Raw genomic sequence first — 17,836 nt, 5'->3', positions numbered from 1 at the left:
TGTTGAGCCTTAGTTGTGTCCTTAACAATTTCTGGAAAGTATGTAGAAAGAGATATATGGGTCCTCTTATTTGTCTGAAAGTCACCTCAAGAGCATTCTAAGAATTAGTTTATGCTAATTAGCTTTAGTAAAGTTTATCATTATTGTTATTGTATTCGAATTAACAAGCATTTATTAAGCTCCTACTATGTAACAAGCATTGGGATACAAAGAAAGCCAGAAAACAGTCCCTACTTTGGAGGAGTTCACTGTTCCATGGGGAAGACAATATGCAAGCAACTTTGTACATACAAAGAAGATGTATACAGGATATATTGGGTTAGACTCAGAGGAAAGGCACTAAAATTAAGAAGGACTAAGAAAGGCTTCTTCTAGAACGTAGGGCTTTATCTAAAACCTGAAAGAAGGCAGAGAAATGAAGAAGCAGATATGAGGCTGGATCTCCATATCTCACCCAGACTGGAAGTATGGTAGACACATATAGTTCAGTCCCAAAAGTGACTGGATGGGAAGCTTTACTTTGGTCCATCTTTTCCCATCTGAGCTGGTTCATCCCTTCTTAGATATAGCTTTCTACTCCTGAGGACTCACAAATATACTGCCAGACTTGATGGAGATGACTGACTAGATATAGACCTATTGTAGCCCAAACTATCAAGCTCAATCTACCAACCTCGGGGTTCTTAGCAGCCCTCTGCCTGACTTTTGGTACAGTTTAAAAAGCCATCCATATTTTCATGGCAATGTTTCAAAATATCAGAGGTTTGGTTAATAAATTTGTATTCTTTTAACAAGAGAGAAAGTAATGAGGGAAAGGAAAGGAGGAACCCCATTTCTCGGAGCATAGATAATCCCATGAGGCACAGTGTCCCCTGTAAAATGAATTTACAGGCCCGAAAATCTAGATTGAAAAATAAAAGGTTTATTGTAGAAATTTGGAAGTAAAATCAGTTAGAATAGGGCCGAAGGTGGCCGCTAGGCGGACAGGAACCCTTACATGGCTGGAAGGATGCCATGTATTGGCTGGGAGGGCTCCTGCAAAGAGGGCTCCAGCTCGGACCTTTTTATATATGATGGGCGGTACCCCTAAGTTCTCGGCGGGCTTTTCAGTTAGCCCAGATCAGGTGAGGGCTGGGGGAAGCTGAGCTGAGGGTGGGGGCTGAGCCCAGATATTCAAAGGGTGCCTTTGACCAGGATTTGTGAATCAAGGTCAGTTATGGGTTGGGCAATTAGAAAGGAATCTTAAAGGGACCCCAATCCCCATCAAAAGCATTTCTTTGAAAAGCATCACAATCTCAATTCCTATGCAAACAGAATTGTAAGGAATACACATAAGCTACCATGTTTAGCTAAATGTCAAGACTTATTCATTTTTGCAACACCAACTACCTGTGGAATTTTTAATAAAAGTTTCCCATCAAAACTTAAAGCAAAAGAAAACTTTGCAAAGGCCATGGCCTACCTTGAAAATCAAATTTTAAAAATATTTCCTAGAGACCAAAATTAAATGGCTTTTATTTTGCTCAGTGCAAAAAGTTGGGTAGGAGGGGAAAGGGAATGAAGGAAAGAAATAATCACTCTTTATTAAAGGAAGGAAGGAAGGAAGGAAGGAAGGAAGGAAGGAAGGAAGGAAGGAAGGAAAGAAGGAAGGAAGGAAGGAAGGAAAGAAGGAAAGAAGGAAGGAAGGAAGGAAGGAAGGAAGGAAGGAAGGAAGGAAGGAAGGAAGGAAGGAAGGAAGGAAGGAAGGAAGGAAGGAAGGAAAGAATATCTCAACAAACATATAACAAGGCCCTAGACTAAAGGAATTATTTCACTCTATATAATGTTTTTTAAAGTTTTAAAATTTATTTTAAACAAGTACAAAATAAGAAAAGAAAACAAGCATATATCAGAAAATAGAGTCTATTCAATATAAAGCAATAAATTTTCATTTCAAAAAAACCCTATAAATATTATAAATTTTTTCAAAACTCTCCAGCTTTTATTTGCTTCCTTGTAGGGTCTTTTTGTTGTTGATGTTCTCTGCTTTGCATTTTTTTACTTGACTTTTTCCCTTTCTCCCCTGCCACCTTCCTCCTCCCCCCCCCCTGAAAACTACAATTAAGCAAGGAGATATATATAGACATGTATGTCAACATATACATATATACACACACACATATATTATTCCACACACACACACACACACACACACACACACACACACACACATACATATATATATATAACTGTACTATGCTTATTTCCACTTGTCTTCTGTTTCTCTGAAAGTGGATAGCATCTTCTTTAATAAGTCCAAGTTTTACCATGTTTTTCAGTTTGTTAAATGTCCTTTTTTTTCCATTGAGGATTATACTTAATCTTGCTCAGTAAATTACCCTTAGTCATAATCCCAGATCTTCTGTTCAACAAAATATAGCATTCCATGATTTACAATCCTTCAACATAGTAGCTTTTAGGTCATGTGTAATCCTTATTGTAGTTCCATGATATTTAAATTGTTTTTTTTTCCTTGTACGTCTAACATTTTCTTCTTAACTAGAAGCTTTGAAATTTGAAATCTGAAATATGATATTCCTGCAAGTTTTCCTCTGAGAAACTTTTTTAGATGTGATTAGTAGTGGGGCTTTTTTCCTATCTCTGCTTTGCATTCTTGTTCTAGAATTTCAGGACAATTTTCCTTGTAATTTCTTGACATTCTTTTTGTGCTTGGGATCATTTGACATTTCTCATTGAAAAAGTAGCTTTTTTGTTTTAGCTCCAATAACTTCCTCTGAACATGAACCAGATTTCTCTGGCCCTATAATAGCTATCTATGATTGGGTTCTTTTTCCTTTGCTTGATCATTTATTTTATTTTTTATCAGCTATTAGTGTGATTAAGTTCTAATCCTGAGGTATGGGGAATAATGCCCCAAGCCTCAAATCCTTCTTACTGTTTTTCCTGAGGTCTGTCCAGGGGCTCAACTTTGGATTCTCTTCTCCATTACTAAATCACATCTAGAATCCCCCATCACACTATTCCACATATGATCTTGTTTTTGCAGTCCCTCTGGGGATTACAAATTACAATTATCCTCTCTTCCCTAGAACTGAAACCAGGGATTCTGCTCTCTTGCTAGTGTAAGAGAGTCGCCATCCCTACGAAGATGTTTGCTAGCTCCTTTTCCCTAGCAACTACAACCTAGTTTTAAGATGCATCTGATCAGCATAGGTATGCATCGTGTCCCTCAACAGCGAAAGGTCCTTTAATCTTCTACTCATCAGTCAAATCCCCACACTGTCTAAAGAAATGAAAGTTTCTAAGGCTGAGGTTGGCTTCTAGTCCCAGCTGTCTCCTGAGCTTGTTTGTTAATCCCAGAGTTGAACTGGAGGTGTGTGCACCTCACTCAGGCCAAATCTCTGTCCCCTAGAGATCAGGTCTTTTCTTTAGGTCTTAGGAGAACAACTGCTTTACTCTGATTTTTGTTTATTTCTTCTGCTCTACATTCCCTCTGAGGCAATGTTCTTTTTCTGTGAAGGAAATTTAGATAGCCAAAAATTTTCTGACCTACTCTGCTATCTTCTCAGAATCTTCCCCACTCCATTTAATGTTAATACATAGAATTGTGTCTTTAAATCAGTAACAAATGTACCTCACATAGTATTACAAGTTGTTGAAATTTTTTTAAATCCACTACAGTTGTTATAAAAAGAGAAATTATTGCTGTTTCTGGCCATACAATAAGCTATTAGTTGTAAGCACAGCTGGTTCTGCCAAGAACAGCAGGAACAGTGGTTTACTGTGTAAAAATGGACTTAAGAGTTGAAGGAGCCAGAGAGAAGAGAACACAGCTGAAATTCTTGATGTGGTCAAGAAAAAAAACAAAATCTCTTTGCATGTGACTGAAGTTTCTGTCAGGTTGGTACAAAGGATTTAACTATCACTTCTGCTATAAGGTTCCAATGAATCTAGCTGACCATCCACATTTTAGCAGCTGAGCAAAATTTTCACCAGTTCTTATCATTACTGTATTGAAGAAGTCTGATGTAAGTTTAAATGTTTCAGGTCAAAATTTCAATAAAATATAAGTATGCTCCCTTGTGACCTAATTTCTTTTAGACACTGCCCATCAATTTTTCAGGTCATGAACCTAGGTAATCTAATATACCTGTTTCATAAAGAAAGTAGCCTATATGTTTATAATGAAAAAGCAAAGAAGAGTCATTGAAGTACTTCTATTTCTTCATATAGAGAAAATGAAGTAAGTAATAAAGCAAGGGATTTTGAAACTGCTAAGCGTGTATTAAGCTGAAAACAGATTTATAAAGGAAATAAAAAACTTTATATTACAGTGCTAAAAACTACTATCTCTCTTGAAATTTAACAACTATCACACATCTCTTTATTGTACTAAGGGAAAACCCACCAAAAATGGAAGCTAAACTAAGAGAATATTCCAGAATTCAGAAATAGCACAGGTTTAGGACAAAACTGGTAAGTTTAAGACATTCTCATACATCTAATCAGGTAGCAGAACTCCAAACATATGTAACCTCTAATAATTCTATCAAAAAATCCTAAATAAATTTGTCACATATTTTGATCATTTGGATTTTTTGAATGATTGATGGTACCCTTAAACAACAGATCTGGATGGAACCCCTCTCTCCTCAGATGTCTCATACTTTTCTTGAAGCCCTCAAAGGAGATGAGATTTCTCTTCTTATCATTTGCTTCTTTGCAAATTCTACTCATTGATCTTGTTGGTTCTACTCTCTAAGACCTAAGGGGAACACATCTAATCTTTCTTCCATGTGACAGCCCTTCAGATACATAGACAACTACCATGTTCCAGTAGTCTTTTCCAGGTTTAACATTCCCAGTTTCTTCAAATGATCTCCCTATGATATAAACTTAAGTCCTTTATCACCATATGCATGAGAGGTTGCATGTCTCTGAAAATCAGCTTTATCAATATATTTTCTAAAACATGTCACCCAAAATTAAACACAGTACTTTAGGATCAGGAGTGCATCTATGATTTTACTGGTAATGGTAACTTCCCAGTAAGGAAATGCCTTCCATCAATATAAGTCAACATCCTTCTCTGCAACTTATTGTCTCAACTTCTGCCCAAAGCTTGAGAGGTTGTGATTTACCCAATGTTACAAAGCTGGCATATGTCAAAGGTGAGACTTGAGCCCAAGTCTTATATATGTAGATGTTATGTCCTCTGATGAAGTGTTCCTTGGGGAGTTTAATTTCATTTTTGTCTTTGTGTCTTAGCTAGTGCTTAATAAATGCTTGATTCATTCATATTGAGCTTGTAGTCCTCAAAAACTGTATCTTTTTCAGATAAACTTCTATCTAGCCATGACTACCACACTATACATTTGTGGATACCAATTTTTTTAACCCAAATGTACAGCTTGATATTTATCCCTATCAAGTGTCATCTCATTTGATTCAGACTTGTGTTTTAGACTGTTAATATCTTTTGGGATCCTGTCCCAGGCATCCAGTGTTTTAACCATCCCTCCTAGCTTCATGTCATTCCCAAATATAATAAGCATGCCATCTAATCCTTTATCAAAATAATTGATAAAAATATTAAACAATAAAAGAAACCTAAATCCTTGCGACATACCACAAAAGACTTCCTGCCAACTTGATTTTGCAACCAATTGCAAAGACCTCTAAGGCTATGTTCTAGGCAGCAACTTCCCTTCTTTTTCACAAGAATAGTATGAAATACGGTGTCACATGTTTTGCTAAAACCTAAAAGAGTTTGAATCTTTGGAGAAAGATATTGGTTCATTAATCCTCACTCCCAAAATGGGAGGAAACGTTAGTTTTAATACATATTTTCTTATCCTGTTAAGTTTTTTGTGATTACCATTTCCTTTTTTTTTTTTTTTTTTTTTGGTTCTAATTTGACTGTCTTTTTAATAATAAATTTTAGAACTTTATGAGAAATCAAAGTCAATCTCACTACAGTTTGCAAATTCTCTTTTCTTTTTCTTTTTGGTGTGAGTAACTAAAAAGGAGCCTTTGTACTTTGCCAGTTTGTAGTACCTCTCCCATCCTCTGATTTTTCAGATATCACTGGCAATGGTTCAGCAATCATATCCACTAGTTCTTCTGGTATATAAGAATATAGTTCATGTAGGTCAAATGACTTGAGTTCTATAAAGGCAGTCAGATGCTCTTACTATGTCTTTATTTCAGGAATTTTTTTTTTATTCATTTTTCCAAATTATCCCCTCCCTCCCTCCACTCCCTCCCCCCGATGGCAGGCAATCCCATACATTTTACATGTGTTACAATATAACCTAGATACAATATATGTGTGTAAATACCATTTTCTTGTTGCACATTAATTTTTAGCTTCCGAAGGTATAAGTAACCTGGGTAGATAGACAGTAGTGCTAACAATTTACATTCACTTCCCAGTGTTCCTTCTCTGGGTATAGTTATTTCTGTCCATCATTGATCAACTGGAAATGAGTTGGATCTTCTTTATGTTGAAGATTTCCACCTCCATCAGCATACATCCTCATACAGTATTGTTGTTGAAGTGTATAGTGATCTTCTGGTTCTGCTCATTTCACTCAGCAACAGTTGATTCAAGTCTCTCCAAGGCTCTCTGTATTCCTTATTTCAGGAATTTTTTTAACCCTACTTCCCATTCTGGCTCTTCAATTATAACATATAACCATATTATATTCCAATCATGAGTATCAGTTCATCAAGTCTCCGTGATCCCTATGTAGCCATAGGGTCTCTTTGCATTAGGATTTCAAATTCATCTTGCTTTTTTCTCCCTAGACTTTGTGCATTTGCAGATGGACAAACTACAAACTCTATTTTGGATTTTGTTTCCTAAGCTTCTAGGCATCTCATTGGTCCTATTCTTATTACTAAATTGTAACTATCAAAATTGCAGCTGTAATTTTATAAACTATAATACAATATGATGCTGAAAATATGGATTGGGTTCAGGTTGTAAAGAGTTCTTATAACTAAACAGAAGAGCTTATTTTTTATTGTAAAGGGCAAACTTTGAATTAAGTCCAGCCACTCTTCAAATCACAGAAGCCTGCATAACAGAAGCAGCTAAGTAGAACAGCAGCAGGAGTGCTTACCTTTGAGTGAGGAAGACCAGAGTTTAAATATGACCTCAGACACTTACTAGCTATGTGATCCTGGGCAAATAATCATTTAACCTCATCTGTAAAATGGGGATAAGAACACTACCTACCACGCATAGTTATTGTGAGATATTTGGAAGGTGGTTAGCATAGAATCTGAAATACAGTAAGCACTTAATCATGCCTGTGTCCTTCATTCCTTCCTTTTCAGTTTGATAGGGTCTCCCAGAGTTTGCACTGAACTAGTATAAGCTTTAAAGATTGGGAAAAGGCATCTTAATTGTTTTGTATCAGGCTCCCTAACGTAGAATTCTGGTGAATCCTATGGATCTTGTTTTATAATAATGTTTTTAAATTCATAAAATATATAGGATTTCAAAGGAAACTAAATTATATTGAAATATAATCATCAGCATATTTTTTTTAAATCAATGGACCCCAGGATAAGAATTCCTGACTTAGGGCTATCTGCATGCTGTAATGAGGAATCATTGACAAACAACTTAAATTTTTTTTCCTAAATGTATATTTTCTTAATTCTAGAAATATCTGCTTTCTAAAGCAATCTTCTACACTGGTGTGGCAAGTCTTGGGATAATTGGAAATAAAAAAAGTTGACACAAATATGGTGCTTTTAAGATTTGAAGGCATGAACTAGCTCCAGCACATCCCTAAGGTACCCACCATAGAGTATTTAACAAAGGACATGAAGACTGGGCAACTTGTGAAGACATAGATAGGGGCAGCTAATTAAGAAGATCTGAGTTTAAATCCAGCCTCAGACACTACAAGTGCTTCATTTCTGAAATATACCCCCAGTCTACAATTGATTCACATCTGAGCCTATGAGTAGTTAAAATATCTCCCTTTTCCTCTCTGGTGGGCTTCTTTCTCTAAAGGGACCTGTACAGTCACAATTCAGTTCTGCTAAATCCCCAGGTCAAGAGGAAAGCACTTAAGTTAGGGAATCAAATAACTTTCCTCTCTGGTGAATCATATTATCTTCAGGGAAAATCTTGCTAACTATTTTGCAATGGTCCATGAATGGAGTCTCTACAGTTAAATCATCAGAGTTGGGTTTTATTTACCTGGGTCCTATGCAATCCTCCTGACTATTTTACCTTGGTGTCTGTCCATCCCAAAGGTAAAAATACTTCTCTGACTAGTATTGTATACTGGGTATGCTTCAGAAATGAAGCACTTGTCAACTCTCTCTCAGTTAACAAAAGAAGGTCTACTTAGCCAAATCATGAAAAGAATATTCAGCAAGGATACTGTTAGTTCAGACATATGAAACCACTTTCATTTCCATATGAAAACATGACTGATCAATAGGGTATGTTGCATATGATTGTATATAAGATATCCACTAAATCTGGATACTGACTCTTTATAGGTTGGCCTTATATGGAAGACCCATGAATGATGCAAAATTTTAGTCTCTTGTACCAATCAAGTGTCAGGGACAACTCCCCTGCCTTTCAGGAGAAAAAAATAATAGTATAGTTTGCATGGTAGTTATTGCTCTCCTCTCTGTTTCTGTCTGTCTGTCTCTCTCGTATTACAGAAATTATGAGTGAGTTTATATTATTATATTCTCTCAAATTCCACTTAAAATGACTTATGTTCATTATTATTCAAACATTCTTTGAAATAGATCATTTCTTCCTAAGAATGTTGGATGGATTTTGCTGCCCCTAACTTTCAGCACCAATAATTTCAGGAAAGGAACTCCACGTGTAAAGGTAGAATCATAAATTTGGTTTCCATGTTTTTTAAAGGGGCTAAAGCTTCTAACTTGAAGAAAACCTTCAACCTAAGTAGTTAACTATTGTTTAAAATATAAAAGCCCTCACTATAATTGCCAAATAAAACAGGAGATGGCGAACATTTCTTTATCTAATAGGATTCAACAGTCACAGAAAAAGCTTCTGCCTAAAGGTAAACAAGTGCAAATTTGATTAGATATTTTGACTTCAGCAAATTTCCTCCAAGATCTGATCTAAACTACAGTGACAACATAAAAATACAATTATGTAGCATTTAGATTCACCCACTATTGTAACTATAGTCTAGTCTTAGAATTGAAACTGTACTGTATGTTTTGATTGGGTGTTATAACATCAGGAAGATTGCTGAGCCATATTTGTCACTTGAGAAAGAACAACAAGTCATAATATAATTGCACAAAGTAGCTAGTTGCACCTTTATGTACATTTCTTTTTTTGGTTCATTGACAACTGGGGGGAATGAATTTATAGCCATTTATCAGATTGCAAGACACCCTATTCTACAAAGTTTTTTCAAAAAGTATGTAAAATCAAATCATGGCTCTAGTGTTCTTATACTCATGGCTCACTAAGTAGCTGCAAGAAGTAGCCTTCCTACAAAATATTCCAGAACTCTTTAGGTGAGTCAGTCTTTAGTTATAAAGGAAAGGAAAGCTTTAATGTCAGGTTTAAAAGGAGGAAGTGACTCACTAGCTCCGAGGGTGGGAGGGAGTTTTCCACATGAAAGGGGTAATATAAATGAATAAGCTTCTACCTCCTGCAAAGGAAAGTCACTGGGGAGAAGAATTTAAAGGGGAAGAAGGGGCGCCACAAAAGTCAGCAGTAGGACAATTATAACCAGGTGTAATATTTGTCATTGGTGCTTATATTAGGGTATGCCAATCCAGAACTGCAGAGGCTGATTCTTCCAGGGGAATGGAAGCCTTGTAGGAACAAGTCTGCTAAGGGGTTTGTGTGTGCATTGTTGTGTGTATGTGTGTGTGTGTGTGTATCTATGACACGTTTGTGTAGGTTGGAGAAGATATGAAGATATGTATATCAAAACAAGTAAATAGTCATTTATTAAGTGCCTACTATATTCCAGGAACCTGGTTAAGTGGTGGGGATATTTTAAAAAAGGAAAAAGATAGTCCTTTTTCTCAGAGAGCTCACAACGGAGTCTAAGAAACATAACATGCAAATAATTATGTGCCAATAAGATACATATACAATCAATTGGAGATAATTAACAGAAGGAGGGCACTAACATTAAGAGGAATTTGGAAGGGCTGCTTGTGGCAGTTTACTGGGACTTGAAAGAAGCCATGGAAGCCTGGAGGCAGAGATAGAGAGGGAGAGAATTCCAGAATTCCAAGAATGGAAGTTAGCCAAAGAAATTGCCTGGAATGAGAAGATGGAGTGTCTTGTGTGAGGAATGGCAAGGAGGCCATGGGAGTAGGAATAGGGTGGGACAAGGAGCAAAACAGGAGAAGATTAGAAAGGCAGGAGGAGCCAAGTTACAAAGATCCTTGTAGATCTTTGAAAATGAGTTTTTAACTTTTTCTTGGAGTTGAGTGACTAGGGCAGTGATTTAATCAAACAGATCTGCACCTTAGGAAATTTGACAGTGTATACATCTTTTTTTTAAATTTTAATTTATTTAACTAAAATTTTTTTGCAAGATGAGGGTTATGGTTACACAGGGTCACACATTTAGTAAATATCAAGTGTTTAAGGCCTGATTTGAACTGAAGCCCTCCTGACTCCAGGGCCAGTGCTCTATTATAGCACCTAGCTGTCCCAATATGTATATATTTAATGTTTAAACCTCATAATATCTTACAAACCTAGATTTTAATATCTGTTTCAGGACTTCCAAAATGAGACATCCCAGCAATCACTAATAAGGATTTTATAGGTAATAAAAAATAGTGGAAATAGTACTGATCCAAGTCTTGGCTATATCATTTATCTTGGGGCAGTCAGTTTATCTCTATGATCTTCAATTTTTTTTACTGTAAAATAGGAATCATAATGACTGCTTATTTACATCACAGGGTTGTTATAAGAATCAAATTATATATTCTATCTGAAAGCAATTTGCAAATTTATAAAGCAATTTATAAATCCTTTTCCAAAATAAATTATTAATTTCTAGTGTATTATCCTCTCTGGGCTTATTCTCACATACACATTGCCAAGTTAGGTACCCAGAGGGCAGCTGACTATTAGTCTACTCAGAATTCTAGGAGTAACCTCACCACCCCCTATCCTGAATACTATTATTAATCATCCAGTGGAATATTGATTTCTAGAAATGGTTCTTACTGAGAAAGTATAAGAACACTAGGGACAAAATCATTCCCCTAATATAAAGCAAACTCTCCTTTTGTGAACAAAAGGCTTCAAACTTAAGGTTAAATGGTGGTATAGAGAACATGGGCAGTTAAGTGCTACTTTCAGATTCCAGGCCTTTGGAAGTCCTTGTCTTTCTTCATAAATTTTTATGAGAGTTCCTGAATTCTCTGCTGAGAATCTGAGAATCTGGTCAGTGCCAAGAGGACCTTTAGGGTCTCTGATAGATTGCCTGGTCAGAATTCTAAATTACCAAAGATCAGAAAAGAATGAACACAAAAGACAAAGAGGTGGCATTTACTCACAAATATCTGGCAATCATGTAAGAAACAGGGAAGTTACCCTTTCATGAGTGATTGCTCTTTCCAATTCTGTAGGCAAGGTAGTCATGGCATAATATCAATCCTTCACTTACACATGGCTGGAGATAGGCTTCCCCAAGTTTTATGGACTTCATCAGAACCAGGCAGGAACTATTTGTACATGTTCTGTAAAACCTATGCACAAGCCCAGCCTGAGTGATTCCATGTTTAAACCTTGCTTAACTTTTGGTTATGTGCACAGCCAGCTTGCAGAAGATGGTGGCCTTGTGCATGTGAACTTAGACATGGGGAAAAGCTGAGGTGGCACAAAATCCATTTCTTCACATATGTACCAAGCAAATTTTTCCTCTTCCTTTCTTTTTTTCACCCTTATATGAAATTATTTACTTCTATCTATAAAAACTGTGGAAGATTTAAAATTGATTCTGGCTACACCTGCTTGCTATCTTGGCATGCTAATAATATACCTCGGTCTTGTTTTCTGAATTTGCCTCATTGATTAGGGCTAGACCCAAACTAAGATTTCTCTTAACATCTATGTCCATGAATTACTGTCTGGTTTTCGAAGAAAGGCAGAGCAAAACATGTTCTAAAGACTGGGCTTGCATTGGCTACTCCAATTTCTTGTTTTTTAAAAGATGCTTGGAGAGGTTAAATGACTTGCACAATGTCTGGCACATTAAATTTTTAATAAACTCTTTTTGATTGATTACTCAAGGTCAAGCTACTAAACAGCTAATAAAGGGCAGAGTTGGAACTAGAATTTAGGTATGCTATGCTTTTCATTGAACGAGTTTAGAAATACTATGACTATTAGTGATGTGATTAAAATTCCCTGTACTTAAAGGTTCCTAGAAATAAATATGAAGCTTATTGCCATCTGGCTATCTGTTCTTAATAGGGCCTTGCCCCAATGTACTCTGAATCTTCCCTCCATATAGAGTTTTTTTTAAATTCATATTCAGAATTTAAAATCCACATACATTAAGTATAATTCTTTTAAGGGAGTTTTTGGGGGTGCTATTATTCTTCCTTTAAAATCTAAGTTCCACTTAATTATTGAACAATAAATCTCTTATCATATTAACAATTTTAAAATGTAAGTCAAACACATTGCATCACCAGCTATATCAAATCATTAGGGTACAGTAAAATCTTGGTAATTTGCCATCCAAGCTCCATATGGAATTCTGACAAATCTGAATGGCTTTGTACAAGTTCATTTTTAAAAGATGGATTATTTTTAAATCTTAGTAAAAAAGAGTTTATTATTTAAAAATATATTTTTAAGTTAGAATCACTTTACTTCAGACCTTTAAGGTGATAGTTGGAAATAAACCTTATTACACAATGAATTCTTTCAAACAGACTGTGTAGGAATTCTACCTGGCAAAATATTAGCCTTTCTTAAATGCTGAAACTGAAAGTACTACAATTATTTCTTTAAAAATATTCTGCAATGATAGAAGGGAGGAAAAGAAAAAAAAAATCTTCTTCTCAGGCTGATTGTAAGAGAAAATCTCTTACAACACATGCATGCCATACACACACAGAATGATAGTATGTAAAAGACAGAAAGAGAAGGTAAAGAAGGAAGAGAGAGAAAGAAAAAACAGTCCTAACAGTCTAGACTATCCCAAAATTCCTGAACTGTGAAGGAAGGTCCTTGATGCTTCTTAGTCAGTAGGAAGATGCATATTAAAAGTTATGGGGAATCTAATTCACTTTCTCAAGTTACTGATTATGTCAGTGTTGCCTCCAGGGCTAAAGGATTCCTGGCATTAAACTAAGAAGCTCATCTAGATCACAGGGGATTTATTACCAAACCTCACTTTGGATATGGTTTCTCATAGTCTACTGTAGAAATTGTTTGTGAAATGAAAACAAAATGTTGAAGGATCACCTGCTGTCCTTGGATTGGATAACATTTGTATTTGATATTTCCTTCATTATTACTTTAGAGCTTTCGGATTTCTTGAATTTTGTTTTAAAGAAGTGAATCTAAAATCTCAAATGGATCTCATTCTTTTCTTTTCTTTCTTTTTTTTTTTTTTCCCTGAGGCTGGGGTTAAGTACTTGCCCAGGGTCACACAGCTAGGAAGTATTAAGTGTCTGAGACCAAATTTGAACTCGGGTCCTCCTGAATTCAGGGCTGGTGCTTTATCCACTGCGCCACCTAGCTGCCCCCTTGGATCTCATTCTAAAAAAAAAAAGAAAGAAAGAAAGAAAGAAAGAAAGAAAGAAAGAAAGAAAGAAAGAAAGAAAGAAAGAAAGAAAGAAAGAAAGAAAGAAAGGAAGGAAGGAAGGAAGGAAGGAAGGAAGGAAGGAAGGAAGGAAGGAAGGAAGGAAGGAAGGAAGGAAGGAAGGAAGGAAGGAAGGAAGGAAGGAAGGAAGGAAGGAAGGAAGGAAGGAAGGAAGGAAGAAAGAAAGAAAGAAAGAAAGAAAGAAAGAAAGAAAGAAAGAAAGAAAGAAAGAAAGAAAGAAAGAAAGAAAGAAAGAAAGAAAGAAAGAAAGAAAGAAAGAAAGAAAGAAAGAAAGAAAGAAAAATATTCTGCAAATTTACTAGTTCATTGAGTGAGTCTGCATAATGGATGTTTAATCATCATTGTCCTCACTCTTCTGCAGGATGCACTAGCAAACTCCCCTACCATACTCTACCTTCTCATCCTGAAGCTTCATTCTAGTCCTGGAAATGATGCTCTCAAAGTACCCTCTACTCTTATAGCTTCTGCCTCTGATTAGATGGCTTCTCTTGGAATCTCTATTTAAGGAGGTGACCCAGGCTAGCCATGTCTCATTCCTCCCCAGGCTACAATTGGTATGTCTTCTACTATGCCCCCTCAGTGGGTACCCTCCACCCCTTTCAGTTTTCTTTTATGTGGTGCCTTCCCCCATTAAAATGTAAAATCCTTTGAAGTTGAAGACTTTCTATTAGCAAACAGCCAGCTTGTAGAGTAGACAGACAGTTGGGCCTGGAGTCAGGAAGCCCTGGGTTTCAATCCCACATCTGACACTAATTGTATGATTCTAGGCAAATCACTTTACCTTAGTCTGCTCACCTGTAAAATGGGGACAATTTTACAATAGCATCTACTTCCTAGGGTTGTTATGAGAATCAGATGAGAAAATAATTGTAAAGTATAGGGCTTGGCATATAGTAGATGACATTATTATGCATATTTATATTCCCAGTGCATAGTAAATGTGTAACAAATTAAAGTTAACTGATTGTGGAGAAAATATTCAGAGCTTCAGATACAATGAACAATTCATATCCTATTTCTTGGCTCTCACACTGTTTTTGTCTTATTATTGTTTACATATCAGAAAGACATTGAAAGTGAGCATGGGATGGATATGTGTAAAAGACTCCCTCAGTGTACAGGCAATGATTGAGATTACCCAACAGCTGAGGTAGATTAGAGCTATTTTTCCTTAAACTTCATTTTAAAAACTTAGCACATTTTCTAGTCTATGAAATATAATGAAGTAATTTTTTCAGATTGCAAGTAAGAAAAACAGGGAAAAGAAGCTTTGGTTTGTTATTTTTATTATTATCACTTTTCTTTTACTGCTTTTTTTATTCCAAGCATGCCACAAGCTATGAGAAATTTTATTCCAAGGGCATTAATTTTTCTTCCCTTCCTCTTGCTTAGCAAAAAACTGCTCAATTTGTCTTTCCAGAATAGGGTTTAGCTATGCCAGAGGGAAGCAACTGCAGCTTCTCAAATGGGAAGGAAGAAGATCCCAAATCCTACTGAAGTATATGATAGCTATGTCCAAGTTGATAGGCTTGAGGGGTCATTTAAAATTTTAAGGACAGATTTATAATGCCCTATCAAAGAATCCTATCTGGTCCTTGAAATAAACAAATAGTACTTTTGTCACTGAATCACAGAATGTAAGAATTGAAATGAATGTTGGTGACCATTTATCCAACATATACCTGAATCTCCTCTATAACATATCTGACAAGTATTCATCCAGCTTTTATTATCTGAAAATACTTCTAGTGTTTTACGTTAAATTAAAAAGGTTTTCTACAAATAAAAACCAAAATAACAAGATTAAAAGGAAAGCAGAAAATTGGAGGGGGAAGAGGAAGATTTTTATAGATAGTTTCTTAGGTAAAGGTCTCATATCTCAAATAAATAAAGAAGTTTATTAAATTTATAAGAATATGACTCATTCCCCAGTTGATGAATGGTTCAAGGATATGAATAGGCAGTTTTTAGAGGAAGGAATCAAAACTATATATAGTTACATAAAATACTCTAAATCAGTATTGATTAGAGAAACTTTGAGATATCATTTCATACGTATAAGATTAGCTAAAATGAAAGAAGAGGAAAATGACAAGTGTCAGAGGGGATGTGGGGGAAAATGGGACACTAATATGCTGTTGATAGAACTGTAAACTGATCCAATCTTTTAAAAAAAAATTTTATGAAAAAACAACAAATCAGAAACATTGGTTAGTTTGATTAGAGTAAGAAGAAAAAAAAAAAAAAAAGAAAAAAAACCAAATTACCAGCATCAAAAATGAAAAGAGTAAATTTACCACCAGTAAAGAAGAAATTAAAGCAATAATTAGGAGCTGTTTGCCCAATTGTATGACAATAAATCTGATCATCTAAGTGAAATGCATGAATATTTCCAAAAATATAGATTGCCCAGATAAACAGATGAGGAAATAAATTATTTAAATAGTACCATTTTAGAAAAGGAAATTGAACAAGCTATTAACTCCCTAAGAAAAAATCTCCAGGGCCAGATGAATTTACAAGTAAATTCTACTAAACATTTAAAGAACAATTAATTTCAATACTCTATAAATTATTTGGAAAATTAGGGAGGAAAGAAGTCCTACCAATTTCCTTTTATGACACAGATATAGTGCTGATACCTAAACAAGAAAGGGCCAAAACAGAGACCAACTTCCCTAATGAATATTGATGCTAAAATCTTAAATAAAAATTTAGCAAAGAGATTACAGAAGTTTATCACTAGGATGCAGTATGACCACATAGGATTTATACCAGGAATGATACAATATCAGGAAAACTATTAGCACAATTAACTTATGTCAATAACCAAACTAATAGAAATCATATGATTATCTCAATAGATGCAGAAAAAGCATTTACAAAATACAATACTCATTTCTATTAAAAACACTAGAAAGCTTAGGGATAAATGGAGTTTTCCTTAAAATGATAAGTCACACCTACCTAAAACCATCAGCAAGCATTACATGTAATGAAGATAAATTAGAAGCATTCCTAACAAGAACAAAAGTAAAACAAGGTTACCTGCTAACACCATTACTACTCAATATTTTACTAGAAATGTTAGCTTCAGCAATAAAAAAAAAAAAAAAAAAAACTAAGAACTATATGAGCACAATTACAAAACACTTTACAAGACACAAATAAAGTTAGATCTAAACAATTGGAAGAATATCAAATATTCATGGGTAGGCTGAGCTAATATAGTAAAAATGACAATTCTACTTAAATTAATCTACTTATTCAATGCCAAACCAGTCCAATTGCCAAGAAATTACTTTATAGAGCTACATAAAATAATAACAAAATTCATCTGGAAGAACAAAAGATCAAGAATTTCAAGGGAATTAACAAAAAAAAAAAAATGCAAAGGAAGGTAACCTAGCTATACTATACTTTTAAAACTATCTCATAAAACAGTAGTCATCAAAACCATTTGATACTGGCTAAGAAATAAAGTAGTGGATCAGTGGAATAGGTTACATTCACAAGACAAAATAGTCAATGATTATAGTAATCTAGTGTTTGATAAACTCAAAGACTTTGTTTCTGGCATAAAAACTCACTAGTTGATTAAAAATTGCTGGGACAACTGGAAAATAGTATGGCAGAAGTTAAGCACTGACCAATACATACCAACACAAGGTTGAAATGAGTTCATGATTTAGACATAAAAGGTGGTACTATAAGCAAATTATCAACAATGAGGTGATTCAAAGTAATTTCAATAGACTTGGTTTTTTTGTTGTTGTTGTTGTTGCTTTTTTGTTTTTTGAGGCTGGGATTAAGTGACTTGCCCAGGGTCACACAGCTAGGAAGTGTTAAGTGTCTGAGACCAGATTTGAACTCGTATCCTCCTGAATTCAGGGCTGGTGCTCTATCCACTGCACCACCTAACTGCCCCAATTTCAATAGACTTGTGATGGAAAGAACCATCCAAATCCAGAGAAAAAATTATGGAGATTGAA

The sequence above is a fragment of the Sminthopsis crassicaudata genome, chromosome 2, assembly GCF_048593235.1.
Source record: "Sminthopsis crassicaudata isolate SCR6 chromosome 2, ASM4859323v1, whole genome shotgun sequence".
Taxonomy (NCBI): domain Eukaryota; kingdom Metazoa; phylum Chordata; class Mammalia; order Dasyuromorphia; family Dasyuridae; genus Sminthopsis; species Sminthopsis crassicaudata.
The sequence above is the reverse complement of the archived record's forward strand: the minus strand, read 5'-3'. Positions refer to the sequence as shown.